Source organism: Mastigoproctus giganteus, chromosome 10, assembly GCF_048544385.1.
Source record: "Mastigoproctus giganteus isolate SK-2022 chromosome 10, ASM4854438v1, whole genome shotgun sequence".
NCBI classification, from domain to species: Eukaryota; Metazoa; Arthropoda; class Arachnida; order Uropygi; family Thelyphonidae; genus Mastigoproctus; species Mastigoproctus giganteus.
The window spans coordinates 141490963-141507841 of record NC_143584.1 but is presented as its reverse complement, the minus strand read 5'-3'; positions in this window follow the sequence as shown (position 1 = coordinate 141507841).

Below are 16879 nucleotides of genomic sequence, written 5' to 3'. Positions count from 1 at the left end.
CACCTATGGAGCCGGTGCGTGGTTCATCCGCTCGGCCATAGTAAGAAATAGGAATAAATTAGAATCGATACAAAGGACAATACTACTCACTATTACCAGAGCATGTCGCACAGTAAGTACACCTGCACTACAGTTGCTGGCCGGAACTCTCCCACTTTACCTGGAAGTAGCCAAAAGAGGCTTATATTATAGATTTAAAAAGGACATACCCACAGAATTTCTGGGGATAGCCCTTGATACAACCAACACCTTCAATGATGAAAGAAAACGAATAGCCACAAAGCTCCACGAGCTATGGCAAACAAAGTGGGAGCAGGAAACCAGAGGTCTGGTTACCAAACGGTTTCTGCCACGGGTGTCAATGGTTAGCCTAAAGCCACCTAAGTGGTATGCCCCAGAACAAAGCTAATAGCACAGATTGGTCCCCTTCCCAGGGGATAAGAACATCTGTTCATCATAGAAGAGCAAAATTATAAAGCTTTTACATCTTTCACACAGAAAGTATTCGAAATGCGCAGAGCAATCCAAAGAATGGCAATTCTGCCCCCCCAGCAATTAAACAATAATCAATAGTAAAATTGCCCGTCTCCCACTACGCCCAGACGATGACTTAAAAACTGTTAGGATAGCAGTATTCTGCACCCTGACATAACAAAACTCCCCAGGACTACCCTGCCATGTGTAGGAACCTAGGGCCCCAGGAGGGAGATGTACAGGCAGCCAGGGAAGCAGATTAACTGAAAAATATCAGTAAGCCAGTAGGATGCAATGTAGATTTGAATGAATGAAAATGAAAGATAGAATAAATAGGCTGGGCACTGAGTGAACAAGGAATTATGGTAAAAGGGAATAAATGGCAGTTTTGGTGAAAGAAAGAGTGACCTAGCATGAGGGAAAGAGAGAGAGAGAGAGAGAGAGAGAGAGAGAGAGAGAGAGAGAGAGAGAGAGAGAGAGAGAGAGATGGGAATGAGTGGAAGAGCAAATGTAATTGGCCGAAGGAATACAAAGTTAAAAATAACTTACATTACTTTATATATACTGTACCAACAAACATTTACTAACCACATAAACACTATCACTGCATTCTCCCCTGGCCTGCAAAAAAAAAAAAAAAAAAAACTTGCGGCTAGGCCTGCACCACAACTGAAGAATAACAGTAAGTTGAGGTGCACAGAGAGGGCAGTGCAGAATGTAAGAGTCGAATAAATGAGATGAGAGCTAGAAGAATGAATAAAAGTGTGAGCGTGTGAGAAAAAGAACCCAAACCATAAATGCTACAGTTAAGTACACACTAACCCTAGTTTTAATTAGTATTTAAATTTACACTACACATAATTGCATCCCCTCCTGGTGTGTGAGAAAAAGATGAATGAGCTGAGTGGAAAAAAAAAAAAAAAATAAATATATATATATATATATAAAAACTTGGAAAAAAATTATAAAATAAGAAAAAAGTATTAATAATAAAAAAAAAGAATGCGAGTAGTGAGAACGCAGATTATGAATGAAGTAAATGTGTGTCTCCCACATCCTCGCCTGGTGGGTTCCCCACTGCCAGCTAACATATCTCACCCCCGGAGCGGGATGGGCAGCTTGACCTTCATACCAGATTCGACACTCCTTGGACATGACACCGACGAAGACATTCTACAGCTTTGCTGCCAACACACCATTGGCGATCTGAACTAGTTACTCTACCCTGGTTCCCTTTAAAACCCCATCCCCAGGCAGGGAAGGGAGGAGATGGATCTCTGTCGCCTCTCCTCCCTGCCTATCGCCCATACTTCGCCTGGTGGCGCTCGTCTCCACTGACCTCTTTAGGGATGCCTACTCTATCGTCCCTATTTTTCTATCTGTGCCCCCCCCCCCCAGTCTTCAGTCTCTCCTCCTATCTCTCACTAAATCAACTGAGTACATCCTTAACAATGCCGCCAAATTATAATCAACGTCTAAATTCTACCGGTTTTGTGTAAATCTCTAAGACAACTAACACTATTAGCTTTTCTCTAACGTATAGCCTCACATGTCTAAATTTAATAACATCAAAATTTTGCCCGACCTATTTGGCCTTTAACACATCTCTTTAGCGTTCAACCCAAAACAGCGATTTTCTAACAGCAATCCCATTAAGCATTAATGGCAAACGCATAAATTTTTTTTTTTAATAGGTCCTAGCCACCGAAATCCCAGGAAACTAGGTGGTAGGACCTGCCAGAGCAATTTGTTGTGATACTGGATACACCCGGCTAGCCTCCACGTGGCAGGGTATGGGCAACGTCGGGTCCCATTAGGGACCTGGCGGCCAATAAGCCGGATAAACGATGGGCACAACATATCACACTGCACAGACACGGCCCACACACTTTCAAGTCTCTGGCTTGACAATGTACTGTCCTCGACACAGCGGAACATACGCGGAGATGGGAGAAATCCCAGGTGCCGTCTGACACGAACATACCTTATACCCTAACACCTCCTTCATGTCACAGAGCCTGAGTACACGCTCCAATACATATACCGGTTTCTGCGGCCAGTCATCACATACGGTTCAAAAATTAGGGCGTCTGCAACGAAAACCACGCTAAAATCCATTGCATCTGATGAGTACTGGCTTCTTCTATACCTTATACCTTAACACCTCCTTCATGTCACAGAGTCTGAGTACACGTTCCGATACATATACCGGCTCTTCTCTGCTCGCTAAACCCGCGCACACTTTCTATGTAATATGTAGAAGTATGATTGAGTAGGTCGAATCTTTTTTACGTAAAAGACACACCAGTCGAAACGCACTGACCGATATCTAATCAGGAAATGACTTATATAATTATTTTACGTGTTCATTTGTAGTGCGCGGCAATGTCAAGGTCGAATAAATATCGCTATATAATTATTTGGAGTGGTATGGCATTAAGCGTAAGTTGCTAGAAAGGATAAAGGCAGTGGTTAGTTATAATGGGCTCGCGAGAGCCTATTGTTATTATTTTTTTTAAATTTGCGAGCCCATTGTTGAGATTTATATTACAAATGAAATACTGAAAGCAATTACTGAGTATCTAGAACAGAAACTACGGTGGGGCGAGTGGGGCCCCATTCCCAGCATTTTAATGGCGCAATCGATCGGTTATGTATTTTAAAATTGCTTCAATTTTCATTTAATTAATTACAGTCGGACTTCTGTTTAACGAACTTCTTTATACCGAATTTTTTTGATTGCCCTTGGTAATTACATTTAAAATAGTTTCCGTTGAACAAAGAAATTTTCCATGTAACGAACGGATTAGGAGAGACAACTGTGTATGCATTGTTCCCACCTCTGGCCTTTAAGCAATTTAGGTAATTAGAAAGTGCGAATTAAGGGTGAAAGGGATTACCGTTTCACAATGTTAGTGGTGTCCGTAAAACCTATGCAGTCACATACTGAAAAGTCGCGCTAGTCAATACGCTTTCCATAGCCAGTCATAACAGGGTGATTTTAAATTAAATAAAGAAAATAATGATACAGTGCCATTGAAAAAAATTTTAAACATATGCTACTCGAAATCGTTAATCTGAAAGAACTTTCGTCTCGGTGGCAAGATAGTGAAAACCGAATAAGAAATTCAAGTTTTCTGATAAAAAAATTAATGATTTTAGAGATTTTGTCGAAGACAGTTTATCTTTAAAATCGAGTGAAATTACATTTTCAATTAACAAAGCCAGAAAATATCTTTGAAACCATTGCCATTAGCAGTGCTGAAGCTGAGCGAGCTTTCAGCGTAATAAATACTATTGATTGAATGAATGAATGAATAATGTTGACAATTAAACACATTGCAGATCATGATGAGCATACATCTAAATGTAAAACCATTCCTTCAATTTGATCCAGATCGTTACGTCAAATCATTCCTCTGTAATCATCGCACAGCTATTGAGCAAAGTAGTTCGACAACAAATATTAATAAAGAAGTAAATTGTATATGGCAATTTTTCTTGAATATTTGTGAAATAATTTTTTTTTTCATGTAATCTGTGATCTTTTAGTTGAAGCGACATACTCAGCTGTTAGGGGCACCTAACAATAGAATGTAACGAAAATGCGAGACGAAAAAAGAAATTGTTGACAAATATTTGTATTGTTGAAATCATACTTACTGCAGTAGTAAGTATGATTTCATACTTCAGGAAGCATGATTGTGACGTCATACTATTCAAAAATTCTAAAAAGTTAGAACTCCAGACACCGTCGTATCCAGTTATTATCGTAAGGCGAGGCATGACGACCAGGTTTTTAAGTTTTTTTTTTTAGATAGACCTAGGAACATTTTGCACATTCACTTATACGCATGGTTAAGGGAGTAATAAACCGCATCTATCCCCCCCCCCTAAATTTGCCTCTGACTCGAGATATTATACCGGTAACGAAAAATGCGTCACGGGCTATAATCACAGTACTAGTAGTGCGAGCGTGGAAGCGCCTCTAGGCGGAATCCGCGGATGACGTCACTTCTGTGACCGATCAAATTTACTCGGTAGAAAGTCGGAAAAACTGCAAGCCCATTGTTAAAATATTCACAACTCACCACTGGATAAAGGGATGGTTGAGTGGGAGAAGACAGAGAGTGGTAATCAATGGACAATGCTCTTCGTGGTCAAATGTTATTAGTGGAGTTCCCCAGGGTTAGGTGTTGGGCCCATTGTTGTTTTGTATTTTTATCAATGATATTGATGAAGGAATATCAGGTTTAAAGTCCAAGTTTGCAGATGATACAATGGTTGGCAGGGTTGTTAATGACAGTAAAGACAGTAGTAGTAGTAGTAGTAGTAGTGGCATGTGATGCAAGAAAGCTTATGCAACATCAGCCAAAAAAAAAAAAAAAAAAAAATCACATCATTCCCTCCAAATGCCTGTTCAGTTCCTCCTTAAATTTATTCAACCTATCAACTTCCACAACGACAGATGGAAGTTTGTTCCAGCAATTAACCACCCGCTGGCTAAAGGCAAATTTCCGCACATCTGTCCTTTCTTAATTTGAATTTATGCCCCCTTAGGTTCGTAATCTGAACAAGTGGAAGGATCCCATCAGAATTCAGCGTGCTGAACCCATTCAAGGCCTTATACACCTCAATCAGATCACCGCGCAGGTGCCTAGTCTCCAGCCACTGCAATTTGCAGATCTTAAGCCTCTCTTGATAAGAGGATCCCTTCATTCCCCTCACCAATCTTGTTGCCCTTCTCTGTACACGCTCAAGTAAATCTACATCCTTCCTAAAATGAGGCCTCCAGACCTGTACGCAGTACAGGCCTGGAGGCCTGTACTGCGTACAGGCGTGGCCTGACCATTGCCTTATACAGAGGGATAATCACCTCCTTTTCCCTGCTAGCAAAATTCCTATATATACTACAGTATACTACTCCAACTGAATCTGAGATAAGTTGGGCAAATGGGCTGAGAAGTGGCGTACCAACTGTGTAGTACTACACTCAGGGAGGTGGAGAATGAGAAAGATCTGGTGGAATTTGTGCAGTGAGATATGAAGTTTTCTGAACAGGGCAGACGTGTATCCAGAGCAGATCATGAAGTTTTGTCAATGATACGTATCAATTTTTCTTGCGGAGACAAGGTGAATATCCATTTGTATAAGGCAGCGGTTCCCAACCGGTGGTTCGCGTATAAACTTTAAAATATAACCAATAATAAACAATAAAGTAAAATAAAATTAAATAAAAAGTAAAGAGTACAAAAGAAAGAAACCACATCTCCCACAATTCCTTATAATTAGTTTACTATCTTACAGTATATCATATTAAATAAATATGTTTTCCAAACTAAATTTTTTTTTCATTCTCAACGACCATTGTTATGTTTAGGTCCTTTTTTTTTTTAGAACCAAGAGTACTTAGTACCGTGCATGGGTTGAAGGTTGAAAAGATGAAAGAAAATACTTGTTGACATTAGACTTGAACTTCTGTTGATTGTAGTTTTCAGGAAATACGTATGAAGGAAGGTTGTTCCAGAAAACAGCAGGTGAATGAATATATGAGTAAGAAGAAAAGTTGGTTCTGTGAGTTTGAAGTTGGACAGTAAAACGATGTTGACTGATTTCGGCACGTGTTCGCATTGCTTTGAAAGAGAGAGCGGGAATTGTAGAAGCCAATTCAGAAGAGCAGTGCAAGTGCAAGTACATACAGAAAAGACATGCAGCAGAAATACAAAGTCTGTGAGACAGAGTGGAGAGACTCTGTTAGAGATGAGACGTTAATTAACCTAACTGCGCTCTTTTGAATGGAATCTAGAAGATTGAGAGAGGTTTTGGGGGCACCGCCCCAGGTGTGGGAACAATATTCTATGATAGGCCGGATTTGCGATTTCTACAGAGCCAACAACTATTTGGAAGAAAAGTAACGCCGAGAGCGAAAGAGAAAACCCAGTTTTCTAGATGCAGTGGAAGCAATATTTGTAACATGCTTTATGCCAAGAAAGAGAGAGAGAGAGAGAGAGAGAGAGAGAGAGAGAGAGAGAGAGAGAGAGAGAGAGAGAGAGAGAGAGTCGAGAGAGAGAGAGAGAGAGTTTAGAAGCCAGAGTAATCCCCAAGATCTTGCCTAGAAATCGGAGCGTTATCGAAGATAAGCATAGGAGCAGAAGAATCCTTATTGCGAGATATAAGGCAGGACTGAGTTTTAGAACGATTGAATTTAAGTTTTCTTTGCCCCACTGTAGAATTACCTGAAGATCAACATTTAAGGATTTGGTAGTGGATACTCGAGAAGTTGAAGCTGTTTGACAAGGTTTCTCAAAGTGGAAGGTGGAATGCAATGTGCTATCCTCAGAAAAACTATGGATAGGATTTCCAGTCAATGGAAGTAGGTCATTAATATACAAGAGGAAAAGAGTGGGAGAAAGAACTGAACCTTGGGGAACACCACAATTAGTGGAGAAGTTAGAAGACAGAGAGTTGTCTACCATCACCCGCAGTGAGTGGTCAGAGAGAAAACTGGATACCCAATTACATTCGCAAAGTTAGCCATGATGCAAATTTACAGATTTGTAAAATCTTCAAGTATCTAAAAGATCTCAATCTGACTATGAATGCAAGCAAATCTGCTCAAATTACTTATTCCCTTCAGAAACAACCCAACCACATAGAAATAAAAATTGCAGATGTCCCAATCCCAAATGTCTATGAAGAAAAACGTTGGAGTCGTTTTTGCTAAAAATCTCTCATTTAATGCCCACTTTATATGTTGCTCAAAAAATTCTAAAAGCAAAAAGGTTAATCAAACAAGAAACAGCAGCGATTCAAGACAAAAAAAAAAAAAAAAAAAAAAAAAAAAAAGTGGTTAATCTTCCGAAATCTGGTCTGGTGCTCCTCAAGTAACCGTCAAGAAATTCCTTGGCCTAGAATATTGGGTTCTTCGATGGTTCAATAGTAAGCTTCGTTTTCTCTATACAATAGCCAGGAAACAGCTTTATGAAATCTTAAAGGCAAAGCTTCTGCAATAGATGATCAACGACGATTGCAAAGTTAATTACTTCTGTATGGGATTCACCAAACTTAGCCACTATAATAGCTGCTCCCAACAGAGAAAATTCAAGAAACCAACAATTCAAACCCAACCTAAAATGTACAGAATGTTCCCCAAAGCAATCCTTTACCTCCTAAATCATCACAACATTGATTGCAAAAGGTAACTCAATTGTAAAGCCTATAGGAGTCAGATATCCGATAAATGAAGAGAAATAAAAACAACAGCCTGCCTTCACCCAGTAACTGCAACTGAAAGCCAATTTTTTTATTAATTCATAAGTATAATTCCTATTCATTGTTAATGTTTATATGAAATCTGCTATGTATTCGATTATTTGATTTTATTTCCTTTGTATCGTATTATCTGCCCTTAGCCATGTGCTGTGAAGGGCTTGCTGTATTTGGAATAAATGAATATTTATTTATTTAGTAAAGAACAGCTGGCAAGCCATAGGATGGAAGCATATTTAGAAGACCTTTATGCCAAACACGAACAAAAGCCTTTGAAATGTCAAGAGAAATGGCTTGAGTTTCACCAAATTTTTCCATTTAATTTGTCCGTAGATGGGTAACATGGGCCAGAATATCACCAGTGGGACGACACTGACGGAATCCATATTGGCGATCGTTGATCAGATGAAAGATTTCCAGATAGTTTAAGAGTTGGCAGTTAATTGATTTCTTAATTACTTTGTTAAAAATAGAAGTTATCGCAATGGGACGATAATTGGATGGAAGGGAATTGTTACCTTTTTTTAGGAACTAGCTGGATATAAGCAAATTTCCAAGCAGCAGGAAAAATACCTTTGGAATAAAAAAACGAAACAAAACGACACAAAAGAGGAATAAGTTCAGGGGCACAAGTTTTCAGAACAAGTGGAGAAATACATTAGCATTTGCATTAGCATTAGCAATACCATCAGGAGCTGGAGCTTTCGTAGCATCAGATTCATCAAAACGATCAACATCCTTTTGACGGAAAACCACAAGATTTCATTGAATGGCGTGTATTGGAAATGGTTTGAGGTGATTTACCAAGATCATCAATACATGAGTTGGAAGAAAAATAGGATGCTAGCATTTTAACTTTATCTTTGGCTGATTTGACAACGGAACATCTGGTTTTGACAGAGGTGGGAACAGAGTTAGGTAAAAATTGCGGCCAATAACTTTGAAAGAGACCTCGGCTACTATCTGGATAAGAGCAAATTTTCTACTCTGATCCTGTTTGAAATCTAGTTTGGACTTATTAATAACTGCTTTACAAAGTATAAATAATACTTAATAATAATTTTGATTATTGCGCAATGTCGCTTATAAAAACGTAGTACTGGAAATATTGTATAATAAAAATTCAGAACTATTATACGATTTCAGAGAATATAGGCCTAGGGGTTCGCGAGTCAAAAAAGGTTGGGAACCGCTGGTATAAGGCAATGGACAGGCCACATCTTGAGTACTGCATACCGGTGTGGAGCCCTCATTTTAGGAAGGATGTAGTGTTGCTAGAACTAGAACAAAGACGGGCGACAAGATTGGTTAGAGGAACAAAGGGGTATTATTTACAAGATAGGCTTAAGTTATGGAAATTGCAGCGCCTGAAGACTAAGCACCTGCGAGGTGATCTGGTTGAAGTGTATAAGGCCTTCAACGTGTTGGGCAAGCTCAATGCTAATTCGATTTTACTCTTGCTCAAATTACGAACTTGAGGGGGCATAGATAGATTCAAATTGAGGAAAGACAGTTGTAGAAGAGATTTGCCTTTAGCCAGCAGGTAGTCTTCCATCTCTGTTGTTATGGAAGTTGATAGCTTAAATTTATTTAAGGCTGAACTAGACAAACATTTGGAGTGACCGGTTGAGTGCAATGGGGAGGTTTTTTTTTAGGTGATGCTATATAAGCTTGCTTTCTTGCATCATATGCCTCAACTAATGCTAATGCTAAAACCCAAGAAATTAAAACCAAGCAGTACACGAATCTGAGACAAGAGATCAAAGAGACGTGGCATAGGCAACAAGTAACGAATACCCACTCGGGGTATTCGTTACTTGTTGCCTATGCCACGTCTCTCTTGATCTCTAGCTCTCAGATATCCGATGTACTGCTTGGTTTTACAATCTTGAACGCCTGTAGGATAGCATTAGCATTAGAAGAGGCATATGATTTAGTCCAGCAAACCGAATACATGCAGTTGTAGACACAATATATTAATACCTCAGAGCCTTAGTCGCTTTGGTACTTACCACACACTTAACATTCTACCTGGATCTCCCCTTGAATTTGATTTATTTTATTTCGTGCACTTTTTAGTTTGATCGTATATTTTATAATTACTTACTTTTTTTTTTTCTTTTATCGTATGAACCAAAAGTTTGTTTTTTTATGCACATTCCAAAGGAAAGAGTATAGCCTTTTAAAAAAGTCTCTTTCCTGAAAATGTAAATGTTTATGAAAATCGTTTGATGATAGTCTTATAGGTTAAAAAAAGTCAACTGAAACCTGCAGGTGGCTGCTTCAAATGAGTTTTCATGTGCGGCGTGTTTTGTGTGTGTGCTATTATTATAGTAATGTATTTAAATATTATGTATGTATATATATATTTGATTGTTATTTAATTTAATAATTGAAGCAAATGAATGATTATAGTTTTTCCTATTTTTCGCATATAACAGGTTCAATATTTTGTATCGGTCTGCTATGTTGTCAGTCAAATGTTCATTGTACGTGCACGTATCGAAACTTCCTTTTACATAAGGTTTTTTTTTTTTATTATTATTATCATTATTGCTACGAAACTTAGAAGCTTGAATTTATAACTTATTAGTATTTTTAGTGGAACTTTTAACGTATTTTTAATATTTTCGGAGAAATAGCAAGCTATTTTAATTCGTTTTTCGTATACTTTATGTATTAGCAAGGGCACATGATGCAAAAAATTCTTCTCTTTCTTGGTGATTCCCTTCTACTTTTGTCTCTCTCTCTCTCTCTCTCTCTCTCTCTCAGGGTTACTTGGGAACTTTCTTTTTTTTCCTGGTGCAGCATAAGCCTCAGGCTTCCTTGCATCATATGGATATTAATAATGATAATGATAATAATGAAAGCAAGCTTATATAGCATCAGCCAAAAAAAAAAAAAAAACCCCGTATTTCACCCATCCCCTTGTGGCAAATGTTTGTAAAGTTCTTGCCTTGAATCTATTTAAGCTATCAACTTCTACGACATATGGAAGTTTGTTCCAGCAATCAACCACCCACTGGCTAAAGGCAAACTTCCGCACATCTATTCTACCACTGTCTTTCCTCAATTTGAATTTATGCCCTCTCAGGTGATTATTCTGAGCAAGAAGAAGAATCCCATCAGCATTGAGTATGCTCAAACCATTCAAGGCTTTATACACCTCAATCAGATCACTTCGCAGGTACCTAGTCTCCAGACACTGTAATTTGCAAAACTTAAGCCTTTCTTCGTAAGAATAACCCTTTGTTCTGTTCACTAATCTTGTCGCCCTTCTCTGTACTCGTTCCAACAGCTCTACATCCTTCTTAAAATGAGGTCTGCAGACCTGTATACAGTACTCAAGGTACTCCTGACCATTGCCTTATACATGGGGATAATCACCTTATCCCTGCTAGAAAAATTCCTGTATATCATTGACAAGACACCATGAGCTACTCTTGCAGACTGCACTGCTCAGAAAACTTTATATCTGCCTGCACAATTAGCCCCAAGTCCTTTTCTTTCTCTACCACTGTCAGTGTGATACCACAGAGTTGATGTGTTACTCTGGGATTACTGCTTCTGATATGTAGTACTTTAGATTTGACAGTGTTAAAGTTCATTTGTCGCCCCTCCGCCTCTGCTCAACTTTTCTAGATCCTGTTACAGCAGCGTACTGTTATTGGTGTCATTAACAACCCTGCCAACCTTCGTATCATCTGCAAACTTGGACATTAAGCCTGATGTACATCATCAATATCATTTATAAATACAGAAAACAACAATGGACCCAACACTGAACCCTGAGGGTCTACACTAATAACATTTGTCCATTGATTACCACTCTCTGTCTTCTTCCACTCAACCTTCCCTTTATCCATAGCAGCAATTTGCCTCCAATGCCACACTTCTCCAATTTGTGCAACAGTCCTCCATGTGCAACAGTATCAAAGGCCTTTCTAAGATCCAAATATATGATATCAAAGTTATTCTTTGCATCCAGTTCCTTTGTGACTACATCAGAGTATCCAATCAAATTAGTCAGACAAGACTTCCCCTTAACAAACCCATGCTGTGTCCGAGCTATAACTGAAGTCTTGTCTAGATGATCCTGCAGTGCTTCTTTAACCAGTGCCTCCATTAATTTCCCTGGAACAGAAGTTAAACTAACAGGTCTGTAATTACCTGTTTCCCTTTGATCCTCCTTTGTGGATTGGGGTCACATTTGCACATCTCCAGTCAATCCATGGGTACGTCCACTGAGTCCAGGGAAGCTCTCATAGTTATAGCTAAGTGTTTGCTTACTTCCTTTGCTGCCTCCTTTAATATAACTGAATAGATTCCATCCACCCCAGGTGCCTTTCTTATGTTTATCTTCACCAATTAAATTCCACAACAGTGTACTGATGTGGGATTTACTTAAAAATATAATTACCATCAGGGGTAAAGGAAAGGGTTTTTGCTTCCCTAAAGGTGAGTACAGTGGTCTCAGAAAGTTTTTAAATTCTGTACAGTGGGATAAACTGACGATGTTACCAACAGTCAATTCTAAGTGGGAAGCATTCAAGGAATTAATCGTAGATGCTACTAAAAGTTTCATACCTATTAAGAAATATTGTTCAAGGTTTAGGCCTAAATGGTTTTCAAATGAACTAATCAGACTCGTAACAGAGAAGAAAAATGCATGGGATGCATATAAATTATGAAGCGACTCAGAAGCCTATGGCAGATATAAGCTAGTCTGTAATCAGGTCACAAAGGAGGTTAGGCAGGCAAAGGCAGATTACGAGAAATCTTTGGCAAAAGATGCTAAGAAAAACAGCAAGGATTTCTTTACTTATATAAACTCTAAAAGGAAGGGGATGAATCTGATTGGTCCACTTGACATCGATGGTTCAACTGTTGATGATCCTGCTCAGATAGCAAACAAACTGAATGAGTATTTTGCATCTATATTCACACATGAGGAATTATTAAGGTTTGAAAATGGCAGAAGGTTATCAAATTGTAGCAGGATACTTAAGGATTTTGTAATAACTGAGAGCAAAGTGGGGGAGCAATTGTTGAAGTTAAACATAAGAAAAGCACCTGGGGTGGATGGGATCTATCCAGTTATATTAAAGGAGGCATCAAAGCAACTAAGCAAACCCTTAGCCATAATTATGAGAGCATCCTTGGACTCAGGGGAGGTTCCCACGGACTGGAGATGTGCAAATGTATCCCGAATTCACAAAGGGGGATCGAAGGGTGACATGAGTAACCAGTTAGTTTAACTTCTGTTCCGAGTAAAATAATGGAGTCGCTGGTTAAAGATGCATTGCAGGATCATCTAGACAAGACTGCAGCAATAATTCAGACACAGCATGGGTTTGTTAACAGAAAGTCTTGTCTGACAAATTTGATAGGATATTATGATGTGGTTACAAAGGAACTGGATGCAAAAAATAATTTTGATATCATATATTTGGATTTCAGGAAAGCTTTTGATACTGTTGTGCATGAAAGACAATTGTACAAATTGGAGCAGAATGGTATTAAGGGTAATTTGCTACAATGGATAAAAGGATGGTTAAGTGGAAGAAGACAGAAGGTGGTAATCAATGGGTACTGCTCTTCGTGGACTAATGTTATTAGTGGAGTCCCACAGTGCTCGGTGTTGGATACACTGTTGTTTTGTATATTTATCAATGATATTGATGAAGGTTAATCAGGCTTAATATCGAAGTTTGCAGTGATACAAAGTTTGGCAGGGTTGTTAATGATAGTAATGGCAGTGTGCTACTGCAACAGGATCTAGATAATTTGAGCAGATCGGCTGAGAAGTGGCAACTGAAGTTTAACCTTGACAAATGCAAAGTACTGCATATAGGTAGAAGTAACCCCAGAGAAACGTACCAACTGTGTGGTACTACACTTAAGGTGGTAGAAAATGAAAAAGACCTGGGAGTAATTGTGCAGGCAGATATGAAGTTTTCTGAGCAATGCAGACATGCTGCCAGGGCAGGTCATGGGGTTTTGTCAATGATATATAGGAATTTTGCTAGCAGGGAGAAGGAGGTGATTGTTCCTCTGTATAAGGCAATGGTCAGGACACGCCTTGAGTACTGCGTACAGGTCTGGAGGCCTCATTTTAGGAAGGATGTAGATTTACTTGAGCGTGTACATAGAAGGGCAACAAGATTGGTGAGGGGAATGAAGGGATGCTCTTACCAAGAGAGGCTTAAGTTCTGCAAATTGCAGTGTCTGGAGAGTAGGCACCTGCGCGGTGATCTGATTGAGGTGTATAAGGCCTTGAATGGGTTGACCACGCTGAATTCTGATGGGATTCTTCCACTTGTTCAGATTACGAACCTAAGGGGGCATAAATTCAAATTAAGAAAAGACAGATGTAGAATAGATGTGCGGAAATTTGCCTTTAGCCAGCGGATGGTTAATTGCTGGAACAAAGTTCCATCTATCGTTGTGGAAGTTGACAGGTTAAATAAATTTAAGGAGGAACCGGACAGGCATTTGGAGGGAATGGTGGAATTTTTTTTTTTTTTTTTTTTGGCTGATGCTGCATAAGCTCATACACATGCTTTCTTGCATCACATGCCACCACCACTACTACTACTACTAATTTCTCCTCCGTTTTTCTCAGTTATTACAAGATTATCTAGCTTACTGCCAGATATCAAGTGGACCAATCTGATTCATCTCCTTCTAGAGTTTACATAAGTAAAGAACGCTTTGCTGTTTTTCTTTGCATCCTTTGCCAAAGATTTCTCATATTCTGCCTTCACCTGCCTAACCTCCTTTGTAACTTGGTTACAGGCCAGCTTATATCTCTCATAGGCTTCTGTGTCACATGTTAATTTATATGTATCCCATGCATTTTTCTCTGTCACATGTCTAATTAGTTCACCTGACATCCATTTAGGCCTAAATTAGGCCAAAGCCTAAACAGATGGAAGTTTGCTGGAACAAACTTCTATCTGTCATTGTGGAAGTTGATAGGTTGGATAAATTTAAGGAGGAACTGGACCGGTATTTAGAGGGAATGGTGTGATTTTTTTTTTTTTTTTTTTTTTTGGCTGATGCTGCATAAGCTCATACACTTGCTTTCTTGCATCACATGATCATCATCAGCCATTTTCAATCCACTGCAGGATGAAGGCCTCTCCAGCAACTTTCCAGTTCTTTCTGTTTCACATGCCACTACTACTACAAAGTTTAGACTTTGAACTAAAAAATTCTTTGAACCATGGTAACTAATACAATTAGTTAAGTCAGAATAAACAGCAGTTACTTCTTCAGAAATTATTTAATTTCCTTTCTTGAATTCAAAGATGATTTATTGGTGCAAGGGCTACTAAGGCCATAATGCACACAAAGATGAGTAAAATATATTTCTTATGAGTTACCTTCCACAATGATACAGCCAACCATATATCAGCAGATACAGAGAGCAAATTGTTTCCCCTTCTGAAATGGAACCATGATGACCCAAAGCATTTTCTTTTCATTTTTGCATTTGCTTAACTGAAAGTTTATCACATTTGCATAGTAATAACATGAAACAGCATTTTTTTTCTGTTGAAAAAACATGCTGGGGTTGCATGCATTAGCACTCAAAGAAGAAAAATGCTTAATTTTATTAATATTTGAGTCAGATAAAATTTCATGTAATTAATTTGATCTATTATAGCATATTTAATTATTAATTTTTTTTTATGAAAACCTCAAACACGAAAAGTTTTAGAACCTATAGTACTTAGTATCGTGCATGGGTTGGGGGTTGAAAAGATGAAAGAAGATATTTGTTGACATTAGACTTGAACTTCTGTAGATTGTTTGAGGAAATACATATGAAGGAAGGTTGTTCCAGAAAATGGCAGTTGAATGAATAAATGGAGAAGATGAAAAGTTGGTTCTGTGAGTTTTAAGTTGGACGTGATGGTGGCACGTGTTTGGATTGTTTTGAAAGAGAGAGGAGGAATTATAGAAGCCAATTCAGAAGAACAGTGCCCATGGAAGTATCTGTAGAAAAAGGTATGCAGAAGAAACAGAATATCTATTAGACAGAGTGGAGAGACTCTGGTAGAGATGAGTCATTCATTAACCTAATTGCCCTCTTCTGAATGGAATCTAGAAGCCTGAGAGTGGTTTTGGGGGTTCAGCCCCAGATGTGGGGACAATATTCATGGTAGGGCGGATTTGCGATTTGTACAGAGTGAACAGCTGTTTGGAAGAAAAGTAACGCCGAGAGCAAAAGAGAAAAACCAAGTTTTTTAGATGCAGAGGAAGCAATATTTGTAATGTGCTTGTACTAAGAGAGATTAGAAGTAAGGGTAATCCCCAAAAGATATATATCATCTTGCCTAGAAATCGGAGTGTCACCAAAGATGAGCATAGAAGCAGAAGAATCCTTTTTGCGAGATATAAAACAAGACTGAGTTTTAGAAGGATTGAAATCAACTTAGTTGTCTTTGCTCCACTGGAGAATTACCTGGAGATCGGCATTTAAGGAATTGGTAGCAGATATTCGAGAAGTTGAATCTCATTGAGCAGACTGAGGTTTCTAAAACTGGAAAGTGGAATGCAATCTGCTGTCATCAGCAAAACTATGGATAGGATTTCCAGTCAATGGAAGAAGGTCATTAATATATAAGAGGAAAAGAGTGGGGGAAAGAACTGAACCTTGGGGGACATTAGCATTAGTGGAGAAGTTAGAAGACAGAGAGCCATCGCCCTCAGCGAGTGGTAAGAGAGAAAACTGTATAACCAATTACAAAAAACAGTTGGCAAACCATAAGATGGAAGCTTGTTTAGAAGACCTTTATGCCAAACACGATTGAAAGCTTTTGAAATGTCAAAAGCAACTGCTTGTTTCACCAAACTTTTCCATTGAATTTGTCCATAAATGGGTAACATAAGCCAGAATATCACCACCAGTGGATCGACACTGATGGAATCCATACTGGCGATTGTTGATCAGACGGAAGGTTTCTAGGTAGTTTAAGAGTTGGCGGTTAATTGATTTCTCCATTACTTTAGAAAGAGTAGAAGTAATTGCAATGGGACAAATATTGGATGGGAGGGATTTGTCACCCTTTTTGGGAACTGGCTGGATATGAGCAAATTTCCAAGCAGAAGAAAAAACACCTTTGGA